This window comes from Hylobates moloch, unplaced genomic scaffold (assembly GCF_009828535.3).
Source record: "Hylobates moloch isolate HMO894 unplaced genomic scaffold, HMol_V3 SCAFFOLD_14, whole genome shotgun sequence".
NCBI lineage: Eukaryota > Metazoa > Chordata > Mammalia > Primates > Hylobatidae > Hylobates > Hylobates moloch.
Genome location: NW_026652289.1, coordinates 101,324,829 through 101,338,793, shown reverse-complemented (window position 1 = coordinate 101,338,793; position 13,965 = coordinate 101,324,829). Strand labels below are relative to the sequence as shown.

The 13,965-nt window shown below is 36.6% G+C and overlaps 1 protein-coding gene across 7 annotated transcripts in view; it reads right to left on the bottom strand.

The window, feature by feature from the left end:
- Positions 1-13,965, bottom strand: part of TCF12 (transcription factor 12) — a 372,383-nt gene that overhangs the window by 97,952 nt on the left and 260,466 nt on the right. The window lies entirely within an intron of this gene.

The following is a 13,965-nucleotide window of genomic DNA, read 5'->3' as shown; positions in this document are numbered from 1 at the left end:
TTTTCTTCTGAGATGGAGTCTCACTTATTTGCCTAGGCTGGAGTATAGTGGTGAGATCTCAGCTCACTGCAACCTCTGCCTCCCGTTTTCAAGCGATTCTCACGTCTCAGCCTCCTTAGTAGCTGGGATTACAGGCCCGCACCACGACGCCTAATTTTTGTATGTTTAGTAGAGACGGGGTTTCACCATGTGGGCCAGGCTGGTCTCAAACTCCTGACCTCAGGTGATCCACCCACCTCAGCCTCTCAAAGTCCTGGAATTACAGGTGCAAGCCACTGCGCCCAGCCACATTGTCTACTTTTTAATAATTATGTAGATCCATAAAATCTTAGAGTTGAAAGACACTTTAGTGGCTGTGTGGTATCACACTTTTTAATCATCAATATTTTTGAAAAATGGTCACTAGTCTTTGCTTTAATACTTTCATGAACACATACCACAGCAGAAATTCTGTTCTTCTTCCTTTCCTTTTTTCTTTTTAGAGATGGATCACGCTCTGTCACCCAGGCTGGAATGCAGGGGCACGATCACAGCTTACTACAGCCTGGAACCCGGGCTCAAATAATTTTCCTTTCTTAGCCTGCTGAAACCGCTAGGACTACAGGCATGTGCCACCACACCCAGCTAATTTTTAATTTTTTGTAGAGATAGGGTCTCCCTATATTGCCCAGGCTGGTCTTGAACTCCTGGGCTCAGGTGATCTTCCCACCTTGGCCTAACAAAGAGCTAGGATTACTGGTGTGGGCCACTGCAGCTGGCCCATTCCTGCTTTTTTCACTTGTGTCTCATGACATGAGTTTGAGAGTCCTCTTCACCATCTCTTTTTTAACATTATATTTAAGCAATCTATTTATGTTAGCTCATATTAAGGGGTTAAGAATGATCACATGCTTATGTGGTTCTTCATTTTGTTGCATCTGCTGCTATTAAGTCATGTCCCTCCAATGTTGTACTTGTTCAGTTTGTGCTTTTTGGTCCCAAATACAAGACTTAACATTTATCTCTGATAAAATTCATCTTGTTATACTTGGTCCATCATCATCATCCATTCCTATCTTTTTCAGATTCTTAATCTGTCAACCAATGTATATGCTAGCCTTTTTAATGTCTTAGGCATCAAAAATGTGATTAAGAGAAAACTCATCAGGATGACAAGGGTGAGGAGAGAGCTCTGAGGTATGCTACAGTGACATTATGAGACTTTGTGAAGTGCTTCATTTATAATTCAGAGATTCAGCAACCCTAACCTACTAATGTAGTAACCCTATCATAAAACAAACGAAGTTAGTTTGGCAGAATTCTGCGCCAAGATTTCTTGTAGCTGAGATGAAACAGGATCACACAGACTTGAAAGACAGGAGAGGGAAGGAAGACCTCAAAAGAAAGGCGGGTTGAATACACTTGAGAAGATACTGTCAAGTGAAAAGAACTGTGATTCCTCTGGTACATTTAGGAATCCCCCATCATATATTTAATACCCCTTACTGCCATCACCATACTCTTAAAAAGTAGTTGTTTCAGCCACCGAGTATCACAAAGGAACTGAGAAATAAACCTCAACTGTGGTCAAAAAGCAGCAGCAGAGCTTTGGAACAGTAGCCCTAATAGCCGAATCTCTGCCTCCAGTCTAACAGTCAAGAAAAACTCTCATTTAAATGACTTTTCTTTGGTGTTTAAGCTTTTTAAAAAGTTGAGGTGGAATTTATCTAACATAAACACTGAATGTTTTCATTTCATTTCAAATCAGTGGCATTTAGTACATTCATAATGTTGTTCAGCCATCACCTCTATAGGTTTCAGAACAGTCACATCACCCCAAAAGGAAATTCCAGATCCATTAAGCACTTACTCTCCATTCCACCCTCCCCTAGCCCATGGCAACCACTAGTCCATTTCTGTCTCTCTGGATTTGCCTATTCAGGATATTTCACACAATTGGACTCATACAATATGTGGCCTTTTGTGTCTGACTTCTCACATTTAGAATGTTTTTGAAGTTCATCTATATTACAGCATGTATCAAAGTACTTCATTCCTTTTTAGGATAATATTCCATTGAATATGGCTATACCACAAACTGTTTATCCATTCACCCACTGATGGACATTTTAGTTGTTTCCAGCTTTTAACTACTATGAATAGTACTGCTATGTATATTCATGTACAAGTATTTGATTACTTGTTTTCAATTCTTTTGAGTATATAACCAGCAGTGGAATTGCTGGGTCATATGTCTAATTCTACGTTTAACTTTTTGAGGAACTGCCAAACTGTTTTCCACAGGGGCTGCACTATTTTACATTCCTACTAGCAATGTACAAGGGTTCCAATTTCTCCATATCCTTGCCTAGTTTGTTTGCTTTTTAAATTATAGCTATCCTTGAGGGGCAAAGTGGTATCTCATTTGCAGTGGTTTTGATTTGCATAACCCTAATGACTAATGATATTGGGCATCTTTTCATGGCCTTGATGTACATAAGAATATCTCCTCTGGAAAAATGTCTAGTCAAGTCCTTTGCCCATTTTCTAACTGGGTTATCTTTTTGTTGTTGAATTCTAAGAGTTGTTTATATATTCTGGATACTAGCCTTATCAGATATATGAATTGCAAAATTTTCTCTCATGCTATAGATTGTCTTTTCACTGTCTTGATAATGTCCTTTGATGTACAGAAGTTTTCAATTTTCATGAAGTATTTTTTATAATGTTGCTGATTCTTTTTATGTTATATTTAAGAATCTACTGCCAAATTGAAGGTCCTGAAGATATACTCCGAGACTTTCTCCTGAGAATTTTATAGTTTTTTGCTCTTATATTCAGGTCCTTGATCCATTTTGAGTTCATTACTGTTGGCTAGGCGTGGCAGCTCACGCCCGTGATCCTACTACTTTGGGAAGCTGAGGCAGGAAGATCTCTGAAGCCCAGGAGTTCAAGACGAGCCTGGGCCACATAGGGAGGTCCCATCTGTACAAAAAATTAAAACAATTAGCCAGGTGTGATGGTGTGCACCTGTAGTTCCAGCTACTCGGGAGGCTGAGGTGGGAAGATTGCTGGCGCCTGGAAGGTTAAGCCTGCACGAACTATGACAGTGCCACTGCATTCCAGCCTGGGTGACAGCGTGAGACCCCGTCTCAAAATAGTGATAATTGTTATAATTTCTGTATATGTTGTGATGAAGAAGTACAACTTCATTCTTTTGCATGTGGATATCCAGTTATCCCAGTACCATATGTTGAAGATAATACTATTTCCCTATTCAGTAGTTTTGGTATCTTGTTGAAAATCAATTGGCCATAGATGTTTAGGTTTACTTCTGGACTCTCAACTCTATCCCATTGGTCTGTATGTTCTAATAACTGTAGCTTTGTAGTAAGTTTTGAAATTGGACAAGGGTAAGTACTCTAACGCTGTTCTTTTTCAATACTGTGGCTACCTGGGATCTTGAAATTCCATATAAATTTAGGAGCAACTTTTTTATTGCTGCAAAAAAAAGGCCATTGGAAGTTTGATGGGAATTGCATTGAATCCACAGATTGCTTTGGGGAATATTCACATCTTAATATCAAGTGTTCGAATGGACTGAATAACCAGATGTGTTTACATTTATTTAAGTCTAGTTTAATTTCTTCTGGCAGTGTTTTGTAGTTTCCAGGGTACAAGTCTTGTATTTCATGTTTAAATTAACCCTTAGTGATTTTCAAGGGAAATGAAAAAAAAATTAAAGAAATTAAATTAATTCTTAGGTATTTGATTCCTTTAAATACTATTGTAAATGGAGTTGTTTTCTTAACTTTATTTTTGGTTTATTACTAATAAAACATACATCCTGCAACTTTACTAAATTTATTTATTAGATCTCATAGTTTTATTGTGAATTCCTTAAAATTTTGTATATATAAGATCATATCATCTGCAAATGAGGATAGTTTTACTTCTTTTACCATTTGGATACCTTTTATTTCTTTTTCTTGGCTAGCTCATCTGTTTATTTTTTATTTTTTTGAGATGGAGTCTCACTCTGTCGTCCAGGCTCCCAGGCTGGAGTGCACTGGCACGATCTTGGCTCACTGCATCCTCCACCTCCCAAGTTCATGCGATTATCCTGCCTCAGCCTCCTGAGTACCTGGGATTATAGGTGTGCACCACTATGTCCGGCTAATTTTTGTATTTTTCATAGACATGGGGTTTCACCATGTTGGCCAGGCTGGTCTTGAACTCTTGTCCTCATGATCCACCCACCTCAGCCTCCCAAAGTGCTAGGATTACAGGCAGGAGCCACCGTGCTCAGCCACTAATCTGTTTAGAACAAGCTTGTCCAACCCATAGCCCGTGGGTTACGTGGTCCAGGACGGCTTTGAATGTGGCTCAACACAAATTCATAAACTTTCTTAAAACATTATGAGATTTTTTTGCAACTATTATTATTATTTTTTTGCTCATCAGCTATCATAGTGTTAGTGTATTTGATGTACAGTCCAAGACAATAATTCTTCTAATGTGGCTCAGGGAAGCCAAAAGAATGGATACCCCTGGTTTCGAGTTTCCAGTACAATGCTGAATGTAAGCAGTAAAAGCAGAAAATACTGTTTTGTTCCCAATCGTAGGGAGATGGTTTTCACGCTGTTACCAACAAGTATATTAGCTGTGGGTTTTTTGTAAATGACCTTTACCAAATGGAGTAATTTCCCTCCCTCCTATTTCTAGCTTGTTAAATGTTATCATCATGGAAGAGTGTTGGATTTTGTCAGATTCTTTTTTTTTTTTTAGACAGTCTTACTCTCACTCAGGCTGGAGTGCAGTGGTATGATCTCGGGTCACTGCAACCTCCACCTCCAGTTTCAAGCAATTCTTGTGCCTTGGCCTCCTAAGGAGTGGGATTACAGATGTGCGCCACCATGCCTGGCTAATTTTTGTATTTTTAGTAGAGACAGAGTTTCGTCATGTTGGCCATGCTGGTCTTGAACTCCTGGCCTCAAGTGATCTGCCCACTTTGGCCTCCCAAAGTGTTGGAATTACTGGCGTGAGCCACCATGTTCAGCTGAGATTCTTTTTGGGCATCAATTGAGACAATCATACGGGTTTTTTTCCCCCTTCTTTCTATTAGTGTGGTGAGAATTACACAGACCAATTTTCATAGGCTAAACTATCCTTGCATTCCCGGAATAAAACTCCCTTAGCTGTGATGTATAATGTTTTCAATATGTTGCTGGATTCACTCTGCTAGTATTTTTGTAGAGGACTTTTACATCTATATTCAAAAAGGATATTCATGTGTAATTTCCTTTATCCTGTAATATTTGTCTTACTTTGATATCAGAATTATGCTGGCTTCACAGAATTAATTAGGCAGTGTTTGGGAAGAACTGGCATTATTTCTTCTTTAAATGACTGGTAGAATTCACTAGTGAAGCTGTTTGGTCCTGGACTTTTCTTTTTTTCTTCAAGATGGTCTCGCTCTGTTGCCCAGGCTGAAGTGCAGTGGCTCAATGATGGCTCACTGCAGGCTTGACCTCGCAGGCTCACCTGATCCTCTCACCTCAGCCTCCTAAGTAGCTAGGACTGCAGGTGGATGCCATCACACTCAGTTAATTTTAAACTGTTTTGCAGAGATCAGATCTCACTACGTTGCCCAGGGTGGTCTTCAACTGCAGGGCTCAAGTGATCCTCTCACCTCAGCCTGCCAAAGTGCTACGATTACAGACATGAGCCACTGGGTCCTGCCTTGGACTTTTCTTTTATGGGAGGATTCTTATTACTAATTCCATTTCTTTACTGGTTTTAGCTCTGTTCAGATTTTCTATGGCTTCTTAAGCCAGTTTTGGTAGTGTGTTTATATCTAGGAATTTGTCTATTTCATCCAGATTATTTAATTTTTTTAGCACACAATTATTCATAGTAATCTCTTATAATCCTTTTTATTTCTGTAAAGTCAGTTGTAATGTCCTCTATTTCCACTTGTGATTTTAGTAATTTGACATTGCTCTTTTTTTCCTCAGTCAATCTAGCTAAAGGTTTGTCAATTCTGTTGATCTTTTTATTTACTTTTATTTTTGTTTACTTTTTGACACAGGAGTTTGCTCTGTTGCTCAGGCTGGAGTGCAGTGGCACAAACACGGCTCACTGCAGCCTCAACCTTTCAGGTTCAAGTGATCTTCCCACCTCAGTCTCCTGAGTAGCTGGGACTAGATGTGCACCACCACACCCGGCTAATTTTTAAATTGTTTTGCAGAGATGGGGTCTCACTATGTTGCTCCAGTTGGTCTTGAATTGGCCTCAAGCGATCCTCCTGCCTTGGTCTCTCAAAGTGCTGGAATTACAGGTGTGAGTCACCTTGTTGATATTTTTAAAGAACCAATTTTGATTTTGTTGATTCCATTGTCCTTCTTGTCTCTATTTTGTTTATTTCTGTTCTAATCTTTTGTTATTTCCTTTCTTCTTCTGCTTTCTTCAATTTAGTTTGTTCTTCTTTTACTTGTTTCTTAAGGTATGAAGTTAGGTTACTGATTTGGGCGCTTGCTTCTTCTTAAATGTAGGTATTTACAATAATAAATTTCCCTCTGATTATGGCTTCTGCTGCATCTCCTAAGTTCTGCTATGAACTCTTTTCATTTCCATTTAATGCTTCAGTTTCTTTAAAGCTTATGGAACAATTTTGGAGCATGAAGCAAACAATGTACTAAACCAGCCAAAGGTCATTCATCACATCTTTCAGAAATACTCATAATTAAGACAGTAATTTTCCAGACTCCTCAAAATGTACACTTTTCTTTAGATAAAGCTGATACATTCCCTTATAAAGGAGGAAAGTAGAGAGAAGACAATTTCAATTACCAGGCAATATAATGTGTAAATGAAGACTACATAATATAAATTTAATTATTTAGCATTAATTGTATAAATTCCAACAGATACAACATTTGGTACATTGGGAGAGAAAGATGTAATTATCAGACCTAAAGGAGAAATAGTCTCCATTAAAATAATAACCTCCAGAATAAATGATAAAAGGGAGAAAATGATCAATATAAATATAACAATAGGCATGTATGTATTGTATTTATATGACAAACCATCAGCTATGAATTTTCTGATGGTGTTATCTGAGAGTAGTATGACCTAGGAATCATTAAATCTCCCATAGATGTTATACTGAAATTTCCATTGTCACATCTGTTCTGAATTTCTTTCTTTTATTTTGCTCAGGCTGGGCACATTCAACATTGCTTAAATGGCAAGATCAGAATATGGCTCGTAGTATACTAGATGGAACATATTATTACCACACGCTTAAGGGCAGGGGTCAAGTACCTTAAAGCTTCCTTTAAACATCATTGGTATTTCAAGAGGATATTTCCTGCTCAGTGCCAAACTGACTTTCATTGATATGTTTTGAGGTACCTGCTGCATTTATTACTTCATCTGCATTTTCTCATGGGGAAGGCACATATGAAGCTGGTCATAATATACACACAAACAAATATATCAGAAGGAGGGACATGTGTATGTCTCTCAACAGTGTCCCTTACACTAACATTCCCTGGCATACAAATTCTTATGGGAATATAAGATAGTGATTTATATTAGGGGTCAAAAAACCAGAGCTTGGAGGAGAAAGTGGGTCTGTTTTTGAAAATACTTTTCTTGAAATACAGTCTCAAATGAAACACAATTCATTTATGTATTGGCTATGGCTGTTTTCATGCAACAGTGTAAGAGTTCAGTGTCGCAACAGAAAAAGTATGGTCTGTTAAAACCTAAAATATTTGTTATCTGGCCCTTTATAGAACTTTTTTTTTTTGGCTGCTAATCTAATACGTCGGAGGAGGGAGAAAGGACTAAGTCCGCAGGGTGGTGAAGAGAAGTCTGTTTGCTTAATAAGGTAAACATACACTTTCAGATGAATAAAAGTTAGCCAGTGAATTGTTTCTTCAAAGAAATAAAATAGTAGTCATAACAAGGGCTGAGAGAGGAACCAAATAATCTAAATCATGAACAGGAAGTGTATTTCCTCTATTTCTAAAAGTAGACTGAAAGTCTACACAAATACTGATGTTCTGGAAACAGCACTGGTTTTGGAGTTAGGTATCCTGAGTCCAAATCCTGACTGGTAATCTTGAACAAATTATCCAACATTAATGAGTCTGTTTCCCTCTTTACAAATAGCTCACAAGGTTGTTGGGGGAAGTAAACAAGGCCTAACAGTAAAAGTGTACAGTACAGTTACTGGCCCTAGTTAATACAAAAAACTCAGTTTCAGTTTTTCTTTCCCCATTTAACTCACTACATTCCAAATATTACGAAATAAATGAGATGAATGGTATTTTTATTCTGTTTCCTGCATATAAACCTTTTGTCTTAAGCAAGTGATCTAAGATTTCAGGAGACCTTGTCTGCCCTGGATCCAAGCTGACTGGGTTACAGCTCCCAATGGCTATGGTAAGAAAGGGTGCTGGAAATAGGCAAGAGAATAGGGGCAGAAATGACAGATCCCTAGAGAGGATTGACAGATGCTAAATCCAAAGAGGCTGTGACAGACTCAAGCAGTATCAATTCAGATCAAGAATAAATAGGAAAATGTCAACTTATTCTCAAATGATTTAGCAAAAGTATATGCATTTGTGTATATAAAGTCACATGCAGCACACAAACATATATTCATACACGCAGAATGAGTAGAAAGAAAAGGAATGTGTGTATACAAATGTGGAGAAATGTTAACTGATGACTCTTAATGAAGTTCACATGGATGTTCATTGTATTATTCTTCAACCTTTTCTGTGGGTTGGTAACTTTTCAAAATAAAGAGTTGGAGCAAAGAAGAATAACATATTGAGGACTCCCTAGTACACTTTCAAATGTACCATCTCATTTAGGATTTATAGCAATCTTAATAAGTATTATATAGATTTCATATATTACAGTGATAACAAGTAGTGAAACCCCAATTTGAATCTAAGTCTGCTCAGAAAGCCCTTTTCCTCAATACAACAAGACTTCCATAGTAACTTGGGAACATGTATCATTTTTAAGATTGTTAACTTGAAAACATGTAAGTGATTTATAAACGAATTTGTGGATTACAATCCTAAGGCTGAGATGCCTACAGAACACATATTGGCAGATTTTTTATCTATGCAATAGTAAAGAAAGAAAAAAAGGAGAACAAATATTTTTTGGAAAAAACAAGTTTACTTGCTACCAGTTTTAGTGCTGATAAACCTTTTTCCTCACTATAGACAAATCTGGATACGTGGTTAGGAAATGCCCTGTCTTCTTGTTCCACAGTGGATATTAACGCCAAAAAAGATGCACAGGTTACACCTCACTCAGCTGTCCTAATCACAGAAGTAACCATTTTCCTCTGTTTAGTCTGTATCATGATCCATATGATTAGGCCAAGTAAATATAGAAAAAATTGTTTCTTTTTAAGAATACAAGACCATATTTTATCCTGTTAATTAAAATGAACTGTTCAGTACTCTACGAAATACAAAAAGTTTAAGACAAACTTTTGTCCACAAGGACTTGACAGTCTACAAAATAATATTTAACAAACCAATGAAAAAATACAATTAAAAAATCAAGTGCTAAACTATAAAAGCCTAAGATTTTGATATTCTAACACTAAGAAAATAATATATTTTTCTTTATTTGATTCTTCAAACATTTAGGCAACACTGAAACACACATCAACTATTTTATTTTTCTTCTCCTAAAATAAAATTAGATACAAGTTCATATTATTGATTTTTCTGTCTTCCTAAAACAAATGAGAAGCATTATTGATTACTACTGATCTTGTCCTGGAGGTATCTCCGGCAAAAAGAATACAGAACTATCCCAGAGGATACAGAACTAGGCAAAGCAGTTTTATTGTGCCGAGCTATCTTATTCAAAAGAGAACTAGCATTCCGAAATTACATAGTATGAATTTCTTAACATATTCTTGGAAAATAATCTTTTTTATAGTCATCTAGACTATCTTTTATAGAAAGATATATATATATCTAAAATATAGATACAGTCATCTAGACATTTTTCTCGGTGAAAAATATATCTAATACTAGAGAATAATTAATAAAGGGTTACCCCCCAAACACTAACGCAGCCTAGATGACTGGCCTAGGTTACGTGATAAAATCTACAATAAGTAAGTCATATTTTGAATTACATATGACAAACCTCTAGCCTGTGAACAAAATTTCCAATTTTTAAAAGCAAGGAACTTTAACAGCCTATGTGATACATATATTTTAAGTTTTTTTTCCCTCTTCATCTGTAAGAAATAGCTTGATTTCCAGATGTGAACTCGATGAGTGTAAGCTTTGGTGGTGAAAATGAACAAAAAGTAAACGAAAGGAATAAAGTAGTAGGTAGACTTGGCCAACATCCTTTTTTAATGGGAACTCTTGTTAATTATATTAGAAGGTACTCTAAATACGATTTTGTAGGGAGACAGAAGAATATCCTATGTAAAATGGTGCTGTTCAGTAAGCTAGGAGGATTCAGAATCATACTGCAATAATTTGGATATTCTTTATTCTCAAAAGGGAAAATAAACTAGGCACAGTGATGTGCACACGTAGTCACAGCTACTTGGGAGGGTGAGGCAGGAGGACTGCTTAAGCCTCGGAGTTTGAGGCCAGTCAGGGCAACACAGTGAGACCAAAAAATAAAAAATAAAAAAAAACAGAAAAGGAAAATTAAATGTTGAAAAACAGGCTTTCTTTCTCAGAACTGGGTTTTATTAAATGGCTTGGCTTAAACGCCAAGCCACTCATAACTTCACATCAAATAAGGGCCTAATTAACCATAGGTCAAAAATTATTAGCATCATTTTATGATTAAAATTTGGAAGTACTACCTATTAATTTATTTAAGAAAATTAGATGGAGAGTACCTAATATGTTATAGTCACATATCTCCAAAAATTTAAAATATTGATATGAATTCATGGAACCTCTGCTGTGTTATTAAAGAATTCTACAGAATTCCTTGATTTCAAGCCTATCTTACATCCCTGAAATGGTATGCAGTTTTAAATACATAAAGGCAAGCAGCTGTTCAAAAGATATATCTTTTTCGGGAGGGAGTATGTGGAAATTAAAGGAAGAGAAAGGTATAAAACACAATTGTAACAGAATACATAAACTGTTACGATTTCGCATATTCTTTATGCTATAGTACCACGTGTTTCTTTTGTCACTGAGGGATCAAGAAACAAAATTGTTCTAAGAGCAGAATTATTATAGTATTACCATATTTGCAGTTGTTGTTCTAATTTCGAAAAATCACTGTGTTTTAGCTGTAAATCCATTTGAAGTTTCAGAGATTATGACAGAGTAACCCAAGAATGACAAAGAAGTCTCTCACCCCAAGTCATAATCAAATCAAAATCGAAGGGTGAGGGCAACTCAGGGCAAAAAATAAATGTTGGGCTTTAATAATATGTCAGTCTTCTGTTAATTTTCTACAAATGATTAAAAAAACTAACACATTTCAAATTTGGAAAATATCGCCATTTGTGAAATAATTGTATTATGATGCAAATTCATTTACATTGAAATTTCAGGGATATGTTAGCGATTATCAGCATGTTGTTAAAGAATTCTATCCTGAGAATCTCATTAGATAGTGATGCAAACTACAGTTATCATTCTGAGAACAAAGGGATCTTGAATGAGTAATCAATAGCAACTGGCAGAAAATGAGACATTAATTATGATCCTGTCTAGTGTTTTGTCTAAGACAAGATTTCATTAAATGCTTTGTGCAACCTGAATAGTTCCAAGTCATTATGAACACTTTGGACAATATATTAATTTGGGGGAGGAAGAAGGGGGGAAACAGAAAAACAAAGTGAAAGAAAACCTGAGATGCTTCTAATCCTTTCCTAGGTCAATAAAAAACCACCAGCCACCACTAGCCAACTGTTACATTGGTTGTTTTACAAATCCCAAATTTTATAATCTCAATATATCCTCTTGAAAACTTAATAAATACTGTCTATACTTAAAGTGTCATGCAAGTTTGAGAAGATAATGACAGTCATCCATCAAATGTATCCTGCCAACGAAATCAGTCCAATCTTTAAAAAAAAATTTTTTTTTTGAGATGGAGTCTTTCTCTGTCGCCTAGGATGGAGTGCAATGGCATGATCTCGGCTCACTGCGGTCTCTGCCTCTCAGGTTCAAGCAATTCTCCTGCTCACTGCAGCCTCCGCCTCCTGGGTTCAAGCAATTCTCCTGTCTCAGCCTCCCGAGTAACTGGGACTACAGGTGTGCACCATCACGCTCGACTAATTTTTTTTGTATTTCTAGTAGAGATGGGGTTTCACTAGGCTGGCCAGGCTGGTCTTCAACTCCTGACCTATTGATCTGCCCACCTCAGCCTCCCAAAGTGCTGGGATTACAGGCATGAGTCCTGTGCCCAGTCAATCAGCCCAATCTTTCTAGCTCAAAAAAAGAAAGTAAACTACGCATGTAATATTACAGTGCTAAAATGTGACAATCTAGCAGTTTCAGTTTCCTAATCTTCTTTAATTATTAGTCGCAATAGGAAATTTTACCATCTTAATTTTTCTTTTTCACTAATTTTTTTTTTTCTCAACTTCCCTCCCAAATCTTTTATCAGCCAACGAGAAGATATCACAGTAGAGAGATCCAGGATGTAGATCAATACAGACAGACTTCTTAGAGATAAAAGAAATATGAAGAGAACAAGCTAAATGTCATTTTAATATATGCAATATTTAAATAATTACAAATATGCAATAAGAATGACTTTCCTTTAGGAATGTATAGGCTTCCATAAAAAGTCCAACTTCCAAAAATGCTATAGGGGATTTTTTGAAAGCAGTCTTGTGAGGTTAGTAGTGAGCATACTCTAAGCATGTCTACTTCAAAGTGAGTAGTTTTTCTGAATGTCTGAATTTATAACTCTCTTATTAAAAAGGGTTAACTGAATGTTTTCCTGTGTGTTACCAGTATGCCTTTGTGCCTTTTCTTTAATGAATACAAAGAAGCCAGCTGTGTGACGTACCAACATTAGAAGAATAGGAGATGAAATCTTACTTCTCTTTGGTATTCGTGGAAATGGTGTTATGTAGTACTACTATTTTCAGAAGAGTTCTAATACTTTGAAGCCACTCTTTTTCTCTTTAATACTAGCTTTAACATGGAGTAACTAAGTATCCTCTCTTCTTAATTCCTTGTATTTTCATAAGTATAATTAAGAGTAAAAAAAAAAACCCAATATAGCATTAGGCATATAGTTAGGCATGCTATACCTTATAGAATGAAACATTGCATACTGGACATCTTCAACACATTAAACTTCTTAGTTTAGAACATTTCATATACACAAAAGTAGGAAAAAAAGTACGATTAACCTTCATGTACCTATCACCCAGCTTTGACAGCTGTCAACATTCTGTTGTTCCTGCTTCATTTGTTCTGCCATCTCCTACCCCTTGTTACATGCTCCAAAATTGACAATAATCCCTTATCATGTAATAGCCAGTATGTAGTCACCTCTTTTTTCTGTTTTGAGATGGCATCAAATCTCTACCTATTATTTAATAGGCTCTTTTCTCCTGAAATAAGTTTATGAAAGAATAAATGGACTTTCTGAAACTGCTTCCAAAGAGCACTAACTATCATCAAAAGTATAACCATCAATTTTCATGGAGAGAACAGAAACAAAGAAACAATGAATGCGGCCTGGGCAACATGGCAAAACCCCATCTCTACCTAAAAAATATAAACATTAGCCAACGGTGGTGGCACATGCCTGTAGTCCCAGGAGGCTGCAGTGAATTACCCAAACCTGGGAGGTGGAGGCTGCAGTGAGCTGCGATCACACCACTGCACTCCACCCTGGGTGACAGAGCGAGATCCTGTTTCACAAAGTAAATAAATAAGTAAACAAAATAAAATAGAAGAATGAATGAAGTTTTTTCCCTGC